The sequence below is a fragment of the Schistocerca nitens genome, chromosome 2 (assembly GCF_023898315.1).
Source record: "Schistocerca nitens isolate TAMUIC-IGC-003100 chromosome 2, iqSchNite1.1, whole genome shotgun sequence".
In the NCBI taxonomy this organism is placed as follows: Eukaryota; Metazoa; Arthropoda; class Insecta; order Orthoptera; family Acrididae; genus Schistocerca; species Schistocerca nitens.
In genome coordinates this window covers 984,403,495-984,418,738 of record NC_064615.1, presented here as the reverse complement: position 1 = coordinate 984,418,738, position 15,244 = coordinate 984,403,495, and the positions used below count along the sequence as shown (strand labels likewise).

General features: G+C 44.5%; 1 pseudogene; it reads right to left on the bottom strand.

Annotated features, from left to right (window-relative positions):
* Window positions 1–14,607: 14,607 nt before the first annotated feature.
* On the bottom strand, window positions 14,608–14,725 carry LOC126237840 (5S ribosomal RNA; annotated as a pseudogene).
* Between the last annotated feature and the right edge of the window lie 519 nt (window positions 14,726–15,244).

The window sequence follows — 15,244 nt, the reverse complement described above, 5'->3', positions numbered from 1 at the left end:
TGTTGTGAAGCCCTGGTCTAGCTACTTCCTGTGTTCAAGTAGGACCAACACCTGTGCAGGCCTTCCACCCAGAGCTTGGGTTCCGCCTGCCGTTTCATCTCCACTGGCTTTCCAGCCTCTACTAGTATAGCCAATCATTCATTACGCCGTTCTGATAATAAAGACACTCCGTCACCTTTCATACAATAAGCGTTAACAATTATTTACAAGGCGTACGTGAAAATGTCAGTCTCCTTTATATATTCATATATACGATGTACGACCTATCACATGATACCTAATTGTGTTTGTAGATCACGGCAAAGTATGTGGATGAGTTCTTGTAAGGTGCGAAATTATAGCCACCTTAGACAGTGTACTCGCGTGTTTCTAAGAGGACCAGGATGAGATTACCGTTCTCCGTTGGCCGCCAAACTCCTTGGACTTAATTCCAATCTAGAATCCTGGGGAACACCTCGATTGGACTCTTCGCACCTCTCTCAACACAGAAACCTGCCGCATCAGGCCACGCCACTGGAGTCGGCTCCTTATCCCTGTCGGTACCTTCCAGAGCTTCTGACTTTCCTCCGGCAGGTCTCGCAGTGGTATGCTGCGAATGTTGTTTATCCAAGCTTTTGGAAATTGGTCACGATAAGGGGGGTAGGACGTCAAACGGGCCGACTTGGAGCAGGAGAGACACCACAGGACATTTTAAATTCCACTGTGTATACTTTTACAAATACATTCATAAAACTTTGTCAGCATGACCAGGAAGGATTCAGGATTCACACTTGTAGCAGTAAAAGCTCAAAAATATAAGAAAATAAATTTTTTTACATGTGAAATGTCATAATTTTTTCACTTACTATTGGCTGCATTTGTTGCTATAGGTACACTTTTCTTCGTAAGTAAGAGAGATTCTTCGATGAATTTTGCACTACCTGTTAAACACAAACACCTTAGTGCAAAACTCTGGAATTTTCCAAATCTATTAAAAACTGTGGTAAAAATTGAGATAAATAATTATAAAATTTGAATTTTTTCAGAACATGAAGTTTAAAATTTAACAGCTCATCCATTTTTTCATAAATTAAATAAATTCTAGAGTTTCATACACCTGTAAGTATGGTTTGTATGCTGTGCAAAATTCATCGAAGACTCTCTCTTACTTATGAAGAAAAGTGTACCTATAGCAACAAATGCAGCCAATAGTAGGTGAAAAAATTATGAAATTTCACATGTAAAAAAAATTATTTTGCTATGTTTTTGAACTATCACTGTTAGGGGTTGGAATCCTAAATCCTTCCTGGTCGTGCTGACAAAGTTTTAAGAATTTACTTGTAAAAGTATACGCATTGGAAATTAAAATGTCCTGTGGTGCCTCTCCTGCTCCAAGTTGGTCCGTTTTGACGTCCTACCCCCCTTAATGTGATTAGCCATTTTATAAACGGTAAAAAACTGATACTGCAGTTTTTGAGATAAATGATCTCATAGAAACAAAAATGTTCGTTGATAATGAAATATCAGAATAAGCTCGCATTTATGAGTATCTAATTTTCGAAATTACAAGTGAAGCTGATAAGGATACTGTTGTGTACATAGTTCCGCGTAGTCAGCGCGTATACAACTTTCCCAGTAGAGCGCGCCCCGCTAAGCACAACAGCGCAGGCGCAGTTCGTCCGTCTCCGCACTACGAGATGGCGCTGTCTTAGAGACGGACCAAATTCTGCTTCCGCCGATCCACGTATTAATATGTAACGCAGCCAATGAGATTGCTGCTTACGTAGAACCTTTTCTCCTCGCGGACCACACTCGCGCAGTGATACCTGAACGCGCGAGGTATTATAACGAGTGTACAGACCTCCGATTAGTCAGTCTGCATTAGTCTGCATTTGTCTGCACCAGTCTATAGTCAAGTCTCAGTCTGCGCCTAATAAGATTATCATATTCCTGTACATAGCCATGAAGAGAAATGTATAGACACTTTGTCAAGTATCAGAGATATGTGAGAATAAGATTAACGAACCAAGACCAAAGGAACTTCAGATTGTCAATTGTAAACAGCATCCAGAATCAAGTTAAGTAAGGTTTATGCTTGTTAATATTTTAATAAATGTGTGTGAAAATTAATCAAGTTCTGTTTAAAGTTGATCACCGTCAATCTGCTACTCTAAGCGTGCAAGTGGCATTTCTATCGTCTGACCTAACGGCAGAAGATAAACACGCCACGATAAGACCACGAGACATATTGCTGACACTCGCCTACTTCGTCAGAGCGACAAGTCAAGTAATCTGATGGTGTGTGTACCGAAGGTCTTACAGTACGCACACCACAGATACAGAGTGAACGCAGGGAAAATTTCGAGAACAATAGAGGTTTTATCCGTACAGTGATAATTCTCGGCGAAAGGAAGTGAAGTTAGGCGCGGGGCAGAGCAGACAGTGACAGAATAAAGCTGCAGTAGGACTGCGACTCTCGGACGGGAGATTGCAGCGAGTGGCGCGCCGACCCCCTGGAGGCACTCGGCAGGCCAGCGCAGCCTCCGGTGAGCGGAGAACAGAAGCCGGGACGGGACGAGAGTGTTTGTCCCCGGCGCTGCGAATAAAAGAATGCAAGATGCGGTGCCGGCAGCGGAGTCCCATTGTCCCGGCGTGACAGCCCCGGCGCGCCGGCGTTTTGTCTCCGCTGCGGCCGGCAAGTGGCAGCGCTATGTGGGCTGCCAGTCTGCTGTCTGCCGGCTCGCAGCGCGGAATGGCACGCGCCTGCCTGCGTTCATCAATCACAGCACTCGACTGCCCTGCCCCAGCCTCGCGCTGCACGCAACGAATGGCTCTCGTCGCAGCACACATTTCTCCCGTCCCCTGTGTAATTATGCTTTCCCATTCCTTTAAACACTCGTGGCCATTGAAATTGCAGCTCCAGGGAGGACAGCAAAATATCGAAATTCTCCTTGCAGGGGTTGGACAAATATGTGGAAACATCGCGAGAAATCCGTACTTGAACATAAATGCAAATGCTAGTCAAGGTAGCGCTTTTGCATTTGGAGAGGAGAGGAGGAGGATATTTAGTGTTTATCGTCCCGTCGACAACGAGGTCATTAGAGACGGAGCGCAAGCTCGGGTTAGGGAAGGATGGGGAAGGAAATCGGCCGTGCCCTTTCAAAGGATCCATCCAGGCATTAGCCTGAAGCGATTTAGGGAAATCACGGAAAACCTAAATCAGGATGGCCGGAGACGGGATTGAACCGTCGTCCTCCCGAATGCGAGTCCAGTGTGCTAACCACTGCGCCACCTCGCTCGGTCTTTTGCATTTGGCCACGGATGGCGTATGTGCAGTGACCTCAGTACGTTGGAAGCAGTTCTACATCAACATCTACATTTATACTCCGCAAGCCACCCAACGGTGTGTGGCGGAGGGCACTTTACGTGCCACTGTTATTACCTCCCTTTCCTGTTCCAGTCGCGTATGGTTCGCGGGAAGTACGTCAGCCGGAAAGCCTCCGTGCGCGCTCGAATCTCTCTAATTTTACATTCGTGATCTCCTCGGGAGTTATAAGTAGGGGGAAGCAATATATTCGATACCTCATCCAGAAAGGCACCCACTCGAAACCTGCACAGCAAGCTACACCACGATGAAGAGCGCCTTTCTTGCAGAGTCTGCCACTTGAGTTTGCTAAACATCTCCGTAACGCTATCACGCTTACCAAATAACCCAGTGACGAAACGCACCGCTCTTCTTTGGATCTTCACTATCTCCTCCGTCAACCCGACCTGAAACGGATCCCACACTGATCAGCAATACTCATGTACAGGTCGAACGAATGTTTTGTGAGCCACCTCCTTTGTTGATGGACTACATTTTCTAAGGACTCTTCCAATGAATCTCAACCTGGTACCCGCCTTACCAACAATTAATTTTATATGATCATTCCACTTCAAATCGTTCCGCACGCATACTCCCAGATATTTTACAGAAGTAACTGCTACCAGTGTTTGTTCCGCTATTTTAAAGGCGCTACAGTCTGGAACCGCGTGGCCGCTACGGTCGCAGGTTCGAATCCTGCCTCGGGCATGGATGTGTGTGATGTCCTTAGGTTAGTTAGGTTTAAGTAGTTCTAAGTTCTAGGGGAGTGATGACCTTAGAAGTTAAGTCCCATAGTGCTCAGAGCCATTTTTTTTTGTTCCGCTATCATATAATCATACAATAAAGGATCCTTCTTTCTATGTATTCGCCATACATTACATTTGTCTATGTTAAGGGTCAGTTGCCACTCCCTGCACCAAGTGCCTATCCGCTGCAGATCTTCCTGCATTTCGCTGCAATTTTCTAATGCTGCAACTTCTCTGTATACTACAGCATCATCCGCGAAAAGCCGCATGGAACTTACGACACTATCTACTAGGTCATTTATATATATTGTGAAAAGCAATGGTCCCATAACACTCCCCTGTGGCACGCCAGAGGTTACCTTAACGTCTGCAGACGTCTCTCCACTGAGAACAACATGCTGTGTTCTGTTTGCTAAAAACTCTTCAATCCAGCCACACAGCTGCCCTGATATTCCGTAGGCTCTTACTTTGTTAAGTAAATTCGACTTTAAACTCTTTTCCAGAAATGCTACACGTACATTACTTTTCTTAGATCCAAATCAAATACATATTCAAAAAGTAAAAAATAGAAAAAGGAAAGGAAGATTAGGATCTAGCGCCCTGTGGAAGTGTTCCCAGCAGACTTTGTAACGGGACACCCTACTCTAGCGTTACTTTTTCTTAACAGTAGTTGTCGATACCAGTATCATTTTTCGAATTTTCAACAGGTAAATATTATCTCAGTTGTTTATCTGAAAACTTTCACATAATATTGTACACATTATGTTATATTTCAAGCTAACATTTATGAAAGCAAATTACTTTATAAAACACTTCAATTCTGGTGTTATAATCGGTAAGTACTTGTTCTGAGCGTACAATCGTAATTACTTTTTTAAAACATTTGTAATTACGAATTGTTTGCACACCTTAAATTTCTGTTATTAATTACGCAATCCTGTAATGTTTATTATGTTTATTTGTGGATTCATTTATGATATAATAATCGAAATTAATGATGTAACAAAAACTAATAGGAATCTACTTGTTAACAAAAATTGTAAACCCTTTGTAATATGGTTATTTCCACGAGTATGAGAGTACTAAGCTTGCCTCTGACGTGATAGGACATTTTTTTGTATAATAGGTGCGAACAAAGTACTTTCGGCTTTGTTAATGTGGAAAATCAAAATACTGTATGATCTACTAAAATGTGACAAAATCAATGGAAAATATATTTACGTAAAAAATTCTGCATCAAAAATCTTCCAATTTATTTAGTTCAAACCAATCGTGGGAAACTGATGTTAGATTTTCATCTTTGACAATCAGACTTCTAGATAAGAACAACTGGAGGCATTTCAAAATGACAAGCTAAATAAACGCGAAAGTTTATTGTAAACTTCGCTCCTCTCAAATCTTGTTAAAAAACTTTGCTTATTATTAATTACTTGGACTGGACATTTTATAACGTGGATAATAGATGGAAGAAGGAAGGAGGGGGAGATTACAAGTTACATCCGCAATGAAAGATGAGTGAGGACAAATCCCATGTTGATATTCACTAACAGTTATGTAGATTCCATTTATCAGATAATGTATGAGACAGGCGAAATACCCTCACACTTCAAGGAGTATGTATACTGAGGTGACAAAAGGCATGGGATACCACCTACACTGCTGCCCATTAAAATTGCTACACCACGAAGATGACGTGCTACAGACGCGAAATTTAACCGACAGGAAGAAGATGTTGTGATATGCAAATGATTAGCTTTTCCTAGCATTCACACAAGGTTGGCGACGATGGCGACACCTACAACGTCCTGACATGAGGAAAGTTTCCAACCGATGTCTCATACACAAACAGCAGATGACCGGCGTTGCCTGGTGAATCGTTGTTGTGATGCCTCGTGTAAGGAGGAGAAATGCGTACCATCACGTTTCCGACTTTGATAAAGGTAGGATTGTAGCCTATCGCGATTGCGATTTATCGTATCGCGACATTGCTGCTCGCGTTGGTCGAGTTCCAATGACTGTTAGTAGAATATGGAATCGGTGGATTCAGAAGGTTAATACGGAACGCCGTGCTGGATCCCAGCGGCCTCGTATCACTAGCAGTCGAGATGACAGGCATCTTGTCCGCATGGCTGTAACGGATCGTGCAGCCACGTCTCGATCCCTGATTCAACAGATCTGCAACCATCTCCACGTACGTTTAGACGACGTTTGCAGCAGCATGGACTATCAGCTCCGAGACCATGGCTGCGGTTACCCTCGACGCTGCATCACAGACAGGAGCGCCTGTGATAATGTACTCAACGACGAACTTGGGTTCACGAATGACAAAACGTAGTTTTTTTCGGATGAATCCAGGTTCTGTTTACAGCATCATGATTGTCGCATCCGTGTTTGGCGACATCGCGGTGAACGCACATTGGAAGCGTGTATTCGTCATCCCCATTCTGACGTCTCACCCGGCGTGATGGTATGGGGTGCCATTGGTCACACGTCTCGGTCACCTCTTGTTCGCATTGACAGCACTTTGAACAGTGGACGTTACATTTCAGATGTGTTACGACCCGTGGCTCTACACTTCATTCGATCCCTGCGAAACACTATATTTCAGCAGGATAATGCACGACCGCATGTTGCAGGTCCTGTATGGGCCTTTCTGGATACAGAAAATGTTCGACTGCTGCCCTGGCCAGCACATTCTCCAGATCTCTCACCAATTGAAAACGTTCGGTCAGTGGTGGCCGAGCAACTGGCTCGTCACAATACGCCAGTCACTACTCTTGATGAACTGTGGTCTCGCCGTCCAAACTCTGTTTGACTCAATGCCCAGGTGCATCAAGGCCGTTATTACGGCCAGAGGTGGTTGTTCTGGGTACTAATTTCTCAGGATCTATGCACCCAAATTGCATGAAAATGTAATCACATGTCAGTTCTAGTATAATATATTTCTCCAATGAATACCCGTTTATCATCTGCTTTTCTTCCAGGTGTAGCAACTTTAATGGCCAGTAGTGTATAATCGAACAAATAAAGTATTTTCAAAAGAAATCCCCAAAATTTTTTGAAGACATTTCGTAAATATGGTCTATTTAATTCCACTGCGACTGAAGACGATGTTAAACTTTCCACTGACGTGGTGCCTTTATCTCAGGACTACACAGAATTCCTCCTCTGAAGTTCGGAGTGCGCTTGCGCTGTTCCCGGGCGTCTTTTCTCTGTCCGCCTGGGACAGACAGCGGCAGGTGCCGGGTTGTTATTCTGCAGTAACGAGCCACGGTTACAATAAATGGTCGCTCCTGCAACTCCTCGGCGGCAGGTCGTCGCGGCTTCATTATCTCGCTCCGAATACAGCCGAGCGCCGTCTCAGTCGGAGCGCGTTTATGGCCAAAGTGGCGGGCGACAGCTCCATTAAAAGCGCTGGCGGGATGAATACCAACGCGCTTGACTTAAAGACTTCCTCCTTCGTTGGCATCTAGCATCGACGAGAACTGTGGGAGGAGTAGTCAGGGGTACTGGAAGGGGTAGAGGGGGGACGGGGGGGGGGGGGGGAGTAGGATGTCCTGTCGTCGTTTCAAGCATTATGGCCGTATGCCTGGAGTTTATGGCCACCGGCAGCCGGTAGACGAATGTTCGGTGATTAGCCTACCTGCAGACGACGGTTAGCAGCCTTGAGGCGAGGATATGGCCGTCAGGATGGTCGCCGTTGTTAATTAACATCCCATCCAGCTTCGGAAGTGGTCGACTGCTTTGTTACTACTGTTGCTCCTTTTGTGTCGTCGTTCTCCGCTGGCGTGAATGGAGCAGGGCAGAACATAAGCTGAGGCAGCCAAGTCGCTTGTTACTTACCTGCAACTTTGGTACAGAAACTACTTGTAAGACAGAACGTAGTTAAGTAAATTCGACTTCAAACTCGTTTATGGATCAACTACAAGTACATTATTTTGTTATATCTGAAGCAAATTTATATTCAAAATTGAAAAAATGAGAAAGAAACGGAAGATTAGGATCTAGCGTTCTGTTGATGACGAGGTCAGTAGGTCGTTAGAGGCGGAGCATTACCTCATATTGGGAAAGAAAGGTAGCGGGAAAGGCAAACCTACGTTTATAGCATTTGTAGACTTAGAGAGAACTTTTGACAATGTTGAATGGAATACTCTCTTCCTAATTCTAAAGATGGCATAGGTACAACGCACGGAACTAACGGTTATTTACAGTTTTTAAAGAAAAAATCAGATTATTAGTCAATGATAACGCCTTTCAAATTCTGAAGTTGGCAGGGGTAAAATACACGGAGCGAAAGGCTAATTACAATTTGTACAGAAACCAGATGGCAGTTATAAGAGTCGAGGGGCACGAAAGGGAAGCAGTGGTTGAGAAGGGAGTGATACAGGGTTGTAGCCGATCCCCGATGTTATTCAATCTGTATATTGAGCAAGCAGTAAAGGAAATAAAAGAAGAATTTGGGGTAGGAATTAAAGTTCAGGGAGAAGTAATAAAATGTTTGAGGTTTGCCGATGACATTGTAATTCTGTGAGAAGCAACAAAGGACTTGGAAGAGCAGCTGAACGAAATGGACAGTGTCTGGAAAGGGGGGTATAAGATGAACATCATCAAAACGATGGTAATTTAACTGTGGTCGAATTAAATCAGGTAATGCTGAGGGAACTGAATCAGGAAATGAGACATTTAAGTACTAAATGAGTTTTGCTCTATGGGCAGCAAAATAACTGATGATGGCCAAGGTAGAGAGGATAAAAAATGTAGACTGGCAATGGGAAGGAAAGCGTTTCTGAAGAAAGAGAAATTTGTCAGGAAGTCTTTTCTGAAAGTATCTGTGTGGAATGTATCCATGTATGGAAGTGAAAAGTGGACAATAAAGAGTTTAGACACGAAAAGAATAGAAGCTTTTGAAATGTGGTGCTACAGAAGAATGCTGAAGATTAGATGGACAGATCATGTAACTAATGAAGAGGTACTGACTAGAACTGGGAAGAAGAGAAATTTGTGGCACAACCTGACTAGAAGAAGGGATCGGTTGGTAGGACCCATTCTGAGACATCAAGGGATCACCAATTTAGTAGTGGGGGAGGGGGGCGGGTAAAAATCGTAGAGGGAGACCAAGAGATGAGTACAATAAGGATGTAGGTTGCAGTAGTTACTTGGAGATGAAGAGGCTTGCACAGGATAGAGTAGCATGTACAGCTGCATCAAACCAGTCTATGGACTAAAGACCTCAACAACTTGCCATTATTGGGTAGTAAATCTATACCTAATCAAGCTGATGTGAAAAAATTGCAGTCAGTGAAGTTATTCGGACTAAGCAAATACTATGACCGTTGGCAGATAACAGCTAACTGAATGACCTACACACTTATTGCCGGCTGACTGGCCAAAATGTCTTCATGTTAAAACAATTTCGCGTAGCCGTTTTGGTAGCTCACGAAATGAGAATCAGCATACACCACTTATGAGAGTTTGGCAGGGGTCGCGGACTGCTTGTGGAGGAGTTGATGTTTTAAAGGTGTTGCGTGTGAAGAGTCGACAGTGAGTGATGCTCAATGGTCATTAAAGTCGTTTTCCGGTTATTGTGAGAAAAGGAGCAGGTGACTTAATGAATGAGCTTTTGCTAGCTGAGTATGGGTTCAATACCGGAACTTGGAGAAATCAGCCAGCTGCAGGTTGTGTTTGTTAACAAAGAGGCGGACTTGGAAAGGACTTACAGGAGACAATAGATTCCATTTGTTTGAGTGCAAACCGGTGGAGTTTTTGTAACTGTATTCTTGTCTTTTAACCTGAAACTCTTATGCTGCTTCGTATTAAAGAAGGTGTAGTTGTTTGAGGTGGTTGTTCTGCAGTCCTGTCTTAGAATTTGGTGGTCTTTTGATAGTATTGTACAGGGTGACCAGTCGTTAGAGCAATGGCTATCGTGGCGTGCATTCCAGTGGGGAAGACCGACTGTTGTGCCCGTGGCGCGGATGACACGAGGTCCGATGTTAGTATATGGTAGTTAAGCGATCTGAGGCTTTCCCGGGGTAGACCTTCGTGCAGCGGTGTACCGTAGCGTTCCAAAGGATCGAAAAGGGCACAGGTCATCCCCGTTTTCAAGAAGGGACGTCGAACAGGTGTGCAGAACTATAGACCTATATCTCTAACGTCGATCAGTTGTAGAATTTTAGAGCACGTATTATGTTCGAGTACAATGACTTTTCTGGAGACTAGAAATCTACTCTGTAGGAATCAGCATAGGGTTTCGAAAGGGACGATCGTGTGAAACCCAGCTCGCGCTATTCGTCTACGAGACTCAGAGGGCCATACACACGTGTTCCCAGGTAGATGCCGTGTTTCTTGACTTCCGCAAGGCGTTCGATACAGTTCCCCACATTCGTTTAATGAACAAAGTAAGAGCATATTGACTATCAGACCAATTGTGTGATTGGATTGAGGAGTTCCTAGATAACAGAACGCAGCATGTCATTCTCAATGGAGAGAATTCTTCCGAAGTAAGAGTGATTTCAGGTGTGCCGCAGGGGAGTGTCATAGGACCGTTGGTATTCACAATATACATAAATGACCTGGTGGATGACTGTACTGAAATGCAGCAGGATCTGCAGCGAATTGACGCATGGTGCAGGGAATGGCAATTGAATCTCAATGTAGACAAGTGTAATGTGCTGCGAATACGTAGAAAGATAGATCCCTTATCATTTAACTACAAAATAGCAGGTCAGCAACTGGAAGCAGTTAATTCCATAAATTACTGGGAGTACGCAATAGGAGTGATTTAAAATGGAATGATCATATAAAGTTGATCGTCGGTAAAGCAGATGCCAGACTGAGATTCATTGGAAGAATCCTAAGGAAATGCAATCCGAAAACAAAGGAAGTAGGTTACAGTACGCTTGTTCGCCCACTGCTTGAATACTGCTCAGTAGTGTGGGATCCGTACCAGATAGGGTTGATAGAAGAGATAGAGAAGATCCAACGGAGAGCAGCGCGCTTCGTTACGGGTTCATTTAGTAATCGCGAAAGCGTTACAGAGATGATAGATAAACTCCAGTGGAAGACTCTGCAGGAGAGACGCTCAGTAGCTCGGTACGGGCTTTTTGTTAAAGTTTCGAGAACATACCTTCACCGAAGAGTCAAGCAGTATATTGCTCCCTCCTACGTATATCTCGCGAAGAGACCATGAGGATAAAATCAGAGAGATTAGAGCCCACACAGAAGCATACCGACAATCCTTCTTTCCACGAACAATACGAGACTGAAATAGAAGGGAGAACCGATAGAGGTACTCAAGGTACCCTCCGCCACACACCGTCAGGTGGCTTGCGGAGTATGGATGTAAATGTAGATGATGCTTTCAAGGCTCTCAGGTTAACTGCCGTATGCAATTGTCAAAGGTCCACTATACGGTATTTCGGGGACAATCATTCCGACACCATCAGGTGAATCTTCGGCAGTTGCATCCGGCGTACACCTGAAAACCATAGAAGCAGTATAGTAAAGGTTTGTTGCGTCAGTTATTTCTAACATACATAACAAAAAACTTAAAAATAAAAATAAATTACTCATATGTATTAAGCAAGGAGAATCTGGAACTGTCTCCCTTCGTTGTTCAAGCATTTTGAGATCGTTGATATGAAACTCCCTGGCAGATTAAAACTGTGTGCCGGACCGAGACTCGAACTCGGGTCCTTTGCCTCAGTTGGTAGAGCACTTGCCCGCGAAAGGCAAAGGTCCCGAGTTCCAGTCACGGTCCGGCACACAGTTTTAATCTGCCAGGATGTTTCATATCAGCGCACACTCTGCTGCAGAGTAAAAATCTCTTTCTGGAAACATCCCCCAGGCTGTGGCTAAGCCATGTCTCCGCAATATCCTTTCTTTCAGGAGTGCTAGTTCTGCAAGGTTCGCAGGAGAGCTTCTGTAAATTTTGGAAGGTAATAGACGAGGTACTGGCAGAAGTAAAGCTGTGAGGACGGGTCGTGAGTCGTGCTTTGGTAGCTCAGATGGTTGCCGGCACGGTAGCTCAACGTGTTCGGTCAGAGAGCTGGTTGGCATCTGTAATAAAAAACTGAGTGGAAGGATAAAAAAAAAACTTGAACGGATGTCATGTGACGTCCTCAACGACCAAACACAACGATCAACAACGAACAAAATAAAAAAGAAAAAAAGTTGGTAGAGCACTTGCCCGCGGAAGGCAAAGGACCCGTGTTCGAGTCTCGGTCCGGCACACACTTTTAATCTGCAGGAAGTTTCATTTTGAGACCTACTTAGGAAATCGCTCATTTCACAGTCCCCTCTGAGAAATGACAGAAGTTTCTTGACGAATGTTAGTTTTAATTCATCTAAGATGTGCGGATTTGATTTGTACACTTTCTCTTTTACTGCTTCCAGAGATAAAAATCGCGTAGGGTACAATCAGGGTAACAGGAAGGTTATGTAGTTGGTGATAACTCTGTCCTGAAACAAGCCAGGAATTTCCTGTAGTGAGGAATTAGGTGTATGTGTCATCGCAGTGTCCTGCTGCAAGGTCGCCAAAGCACGTTCTCTCTCAGTTCATTGGCCAAAATGAGGCCACAAAATACTTTCCACGTATCTCTTACTGTTAATTGTTTCCTGGAAAAATGTAAGGCTTATTATTCTCTCACAGCTAATAGCACACCAGGCACTTATTTTCTGATCATGCAGGGTCCGCAGCTCGTGGTCGTGCGGTAGCTTTCTCGCTTCCCGCGCCCGGGTTCCCGGGTTCGATTCCCGGCGGGGTCAGGGATTTTCTCTGCCTCGTGATGACTGGGTGTTGTGTGATGTCCTTAGGTTAGTTAGGTTTAAGTAGTTCTAAGTTCTAGGGGACTGATGACCATAGATGTTAAGTCCCATAGTGCTCAGAGCCATTTGAACCATTTGAACCATCTGATCATGCAGGGATGCCTCGTGTATTACGGTAGGCTTTCCAGAATTCTGATAACGGTTATTTTGTGAATTAACGTATCCTCTTAAGTGGACCCATGATTCGTCTGAAAATAAAGTTAGTCAATTTCTCCTTCATGAACCCTATTCAGAATCCGTTACAGAGCGAGGTGGCGCAGTGGCTATTACCCTGGACTCGCATTCGGGAGGACGACGGTCCAATGCCGCGTCCGGCCATCCTGATTTAGGTTTTCCGTGATTTCCCTAAATCACTCCAGGCAATTGCCGGGATGGCTCCTTTGAAAGGGCACGGCCGACTTACTTCCCCGCCCTTCCCTAATCCGATGAGACCGATGACCTCGCTGTACGGGTTCTTCCCCCAAACAATCCAATCCAAAATCCGTTCACAAATCCGAAACATTTCTGCAAGGTCACCTAGTTTAAATTTTGCGCTGCAATTATTTTATAGGGCTGTAGCTCAGTAACTTTCTAGCCGTTTCAACAGAGCCATAGGAAATTCCCACTTGCTGATAAAGACGTCGAAATGGTTTTCTAGACCATTTCAGAGCATGCTAAGTGTTAGCCATAGTTCCTTCTGTGAGTACTGCACGTGGTTGTCTATGTTTCCTGTCATGACACTTCCAGTTTCGCGAAATTTATCTATCAGTCCGATTAGGAAGTTGAACATCAGGAAATTTATCTTTAAATTATCTCTTTACTGCACGTACTGATTATGTATGCACGTATGAATCATACATGAATACCCTTTGGCGTATAGATTACTTGTATTTAGTCATTTCACTTGATACACTTTCACACAATACACTGTTTCTCGTCGCCTAAGAAGGAAATATAAACAAGGACCTCACAGCGGAGGGAAAATATACTCAACGTCAGCGATGTCGTGCGGTTGCGTTGTGAATTGATCACCTTGTAGTTGAATTGCTACAGGTCATTGGTTAGCAATACAGCAGAATTGACAGTTTTAACTCCGTCTTGCAGGTCAAAGCAAGACTGTCGACACCTCTGTAGAGTAGAGTGATGATACAGGTGGAGCAGTGTATTGCAATACTCCGCCAGCAAATGTACGCTAGGAAGTCTGCAGAGCAGTACGTTGCTAAAAATTTGTCCATCTCAACGCACGGCCGTAAGAGTGCCTACGTCTGAGAGTGACTCTTCGCCAGTCGCTATGGAAACCCGAGGAGACAGACACGGCAGAAAGGGTGTTACTAACATCACAGTTACGTCTACAGAGGTTTGAAGACGGCGGCTCTCAGCACTAGGCTGAGTATATTGACATCGGGGTGTATCTACTGAATTGTAGAGGATAAATGATGTGAATAAAACTGGAGAAATCACTGTCACCGTTTCCCTATCAGACACGTAGTACGAGAGCGTTCAGTAAGTAACAAAGCACTCCGTCTTCAGGCCACGAGTGGCCTACCGGGACCATCCGACCGCCGTGTCATCCTCAGTTGGGGATGCTGATAGGAGGGGCGTGGGGTCAGCACACCGCTCTCCCGGTCGTAATGATGGTATTCTTGACCGAAGTCGCTACTATTCGGTCGAGTAGCTCCTCAATTGGCATCACGAGGTTGAGTGCACCCTGAAAAATGGCAACAGCACGTGGCAGCTTGGATGGTCACCCATCCAAGTGCCGACCAGGCCCGGCAGCGCTTAAGTTCGGTGATCTCACGGGAACCGGTGTTTCCGCTGCGGCAAGGCCGTTGCCGTTCAGTAAGTAATGCAGCATATTTTTCTTTCTCGGTAAGTTTCGCCATCGACTGAATATACCGGGTGATTCAAAAAGAATACCACAACTTTAAAAATGTGTATTTAATGAAAGAAACATAATATAACCTTCTGTTATACATCATTACAAAGAGTATTTAGAAAGGTTTTTTTTTCACTCAAAAACAAGTTCAGAGATGTTCAATATGGCCCCTCCAGACACTCGAGCAATATCAACCCGATACTCCAACTCGTTCCACACTCTCTGTAGCATATCAGGCGTAACAGTTTGGATAGCTGCTGTTATTTCTCGTTTCAAATCATCAATGGTGGCTGGGAGAGGTGGCCGAAACACCATATCCTTAACATACCCCCATAAGAAAAAATCGCAGGGGGTAAGATCAGGGCTTCTTGGAGGCCAGTGATGAAGTGCTCTGTCACGGGCTGCCTGGCGGCCGATCCATCGCCTCGGGTAGTTGACGTTCAGGTAGTTACGGACAGATAAGTGCCAATGTGGTGG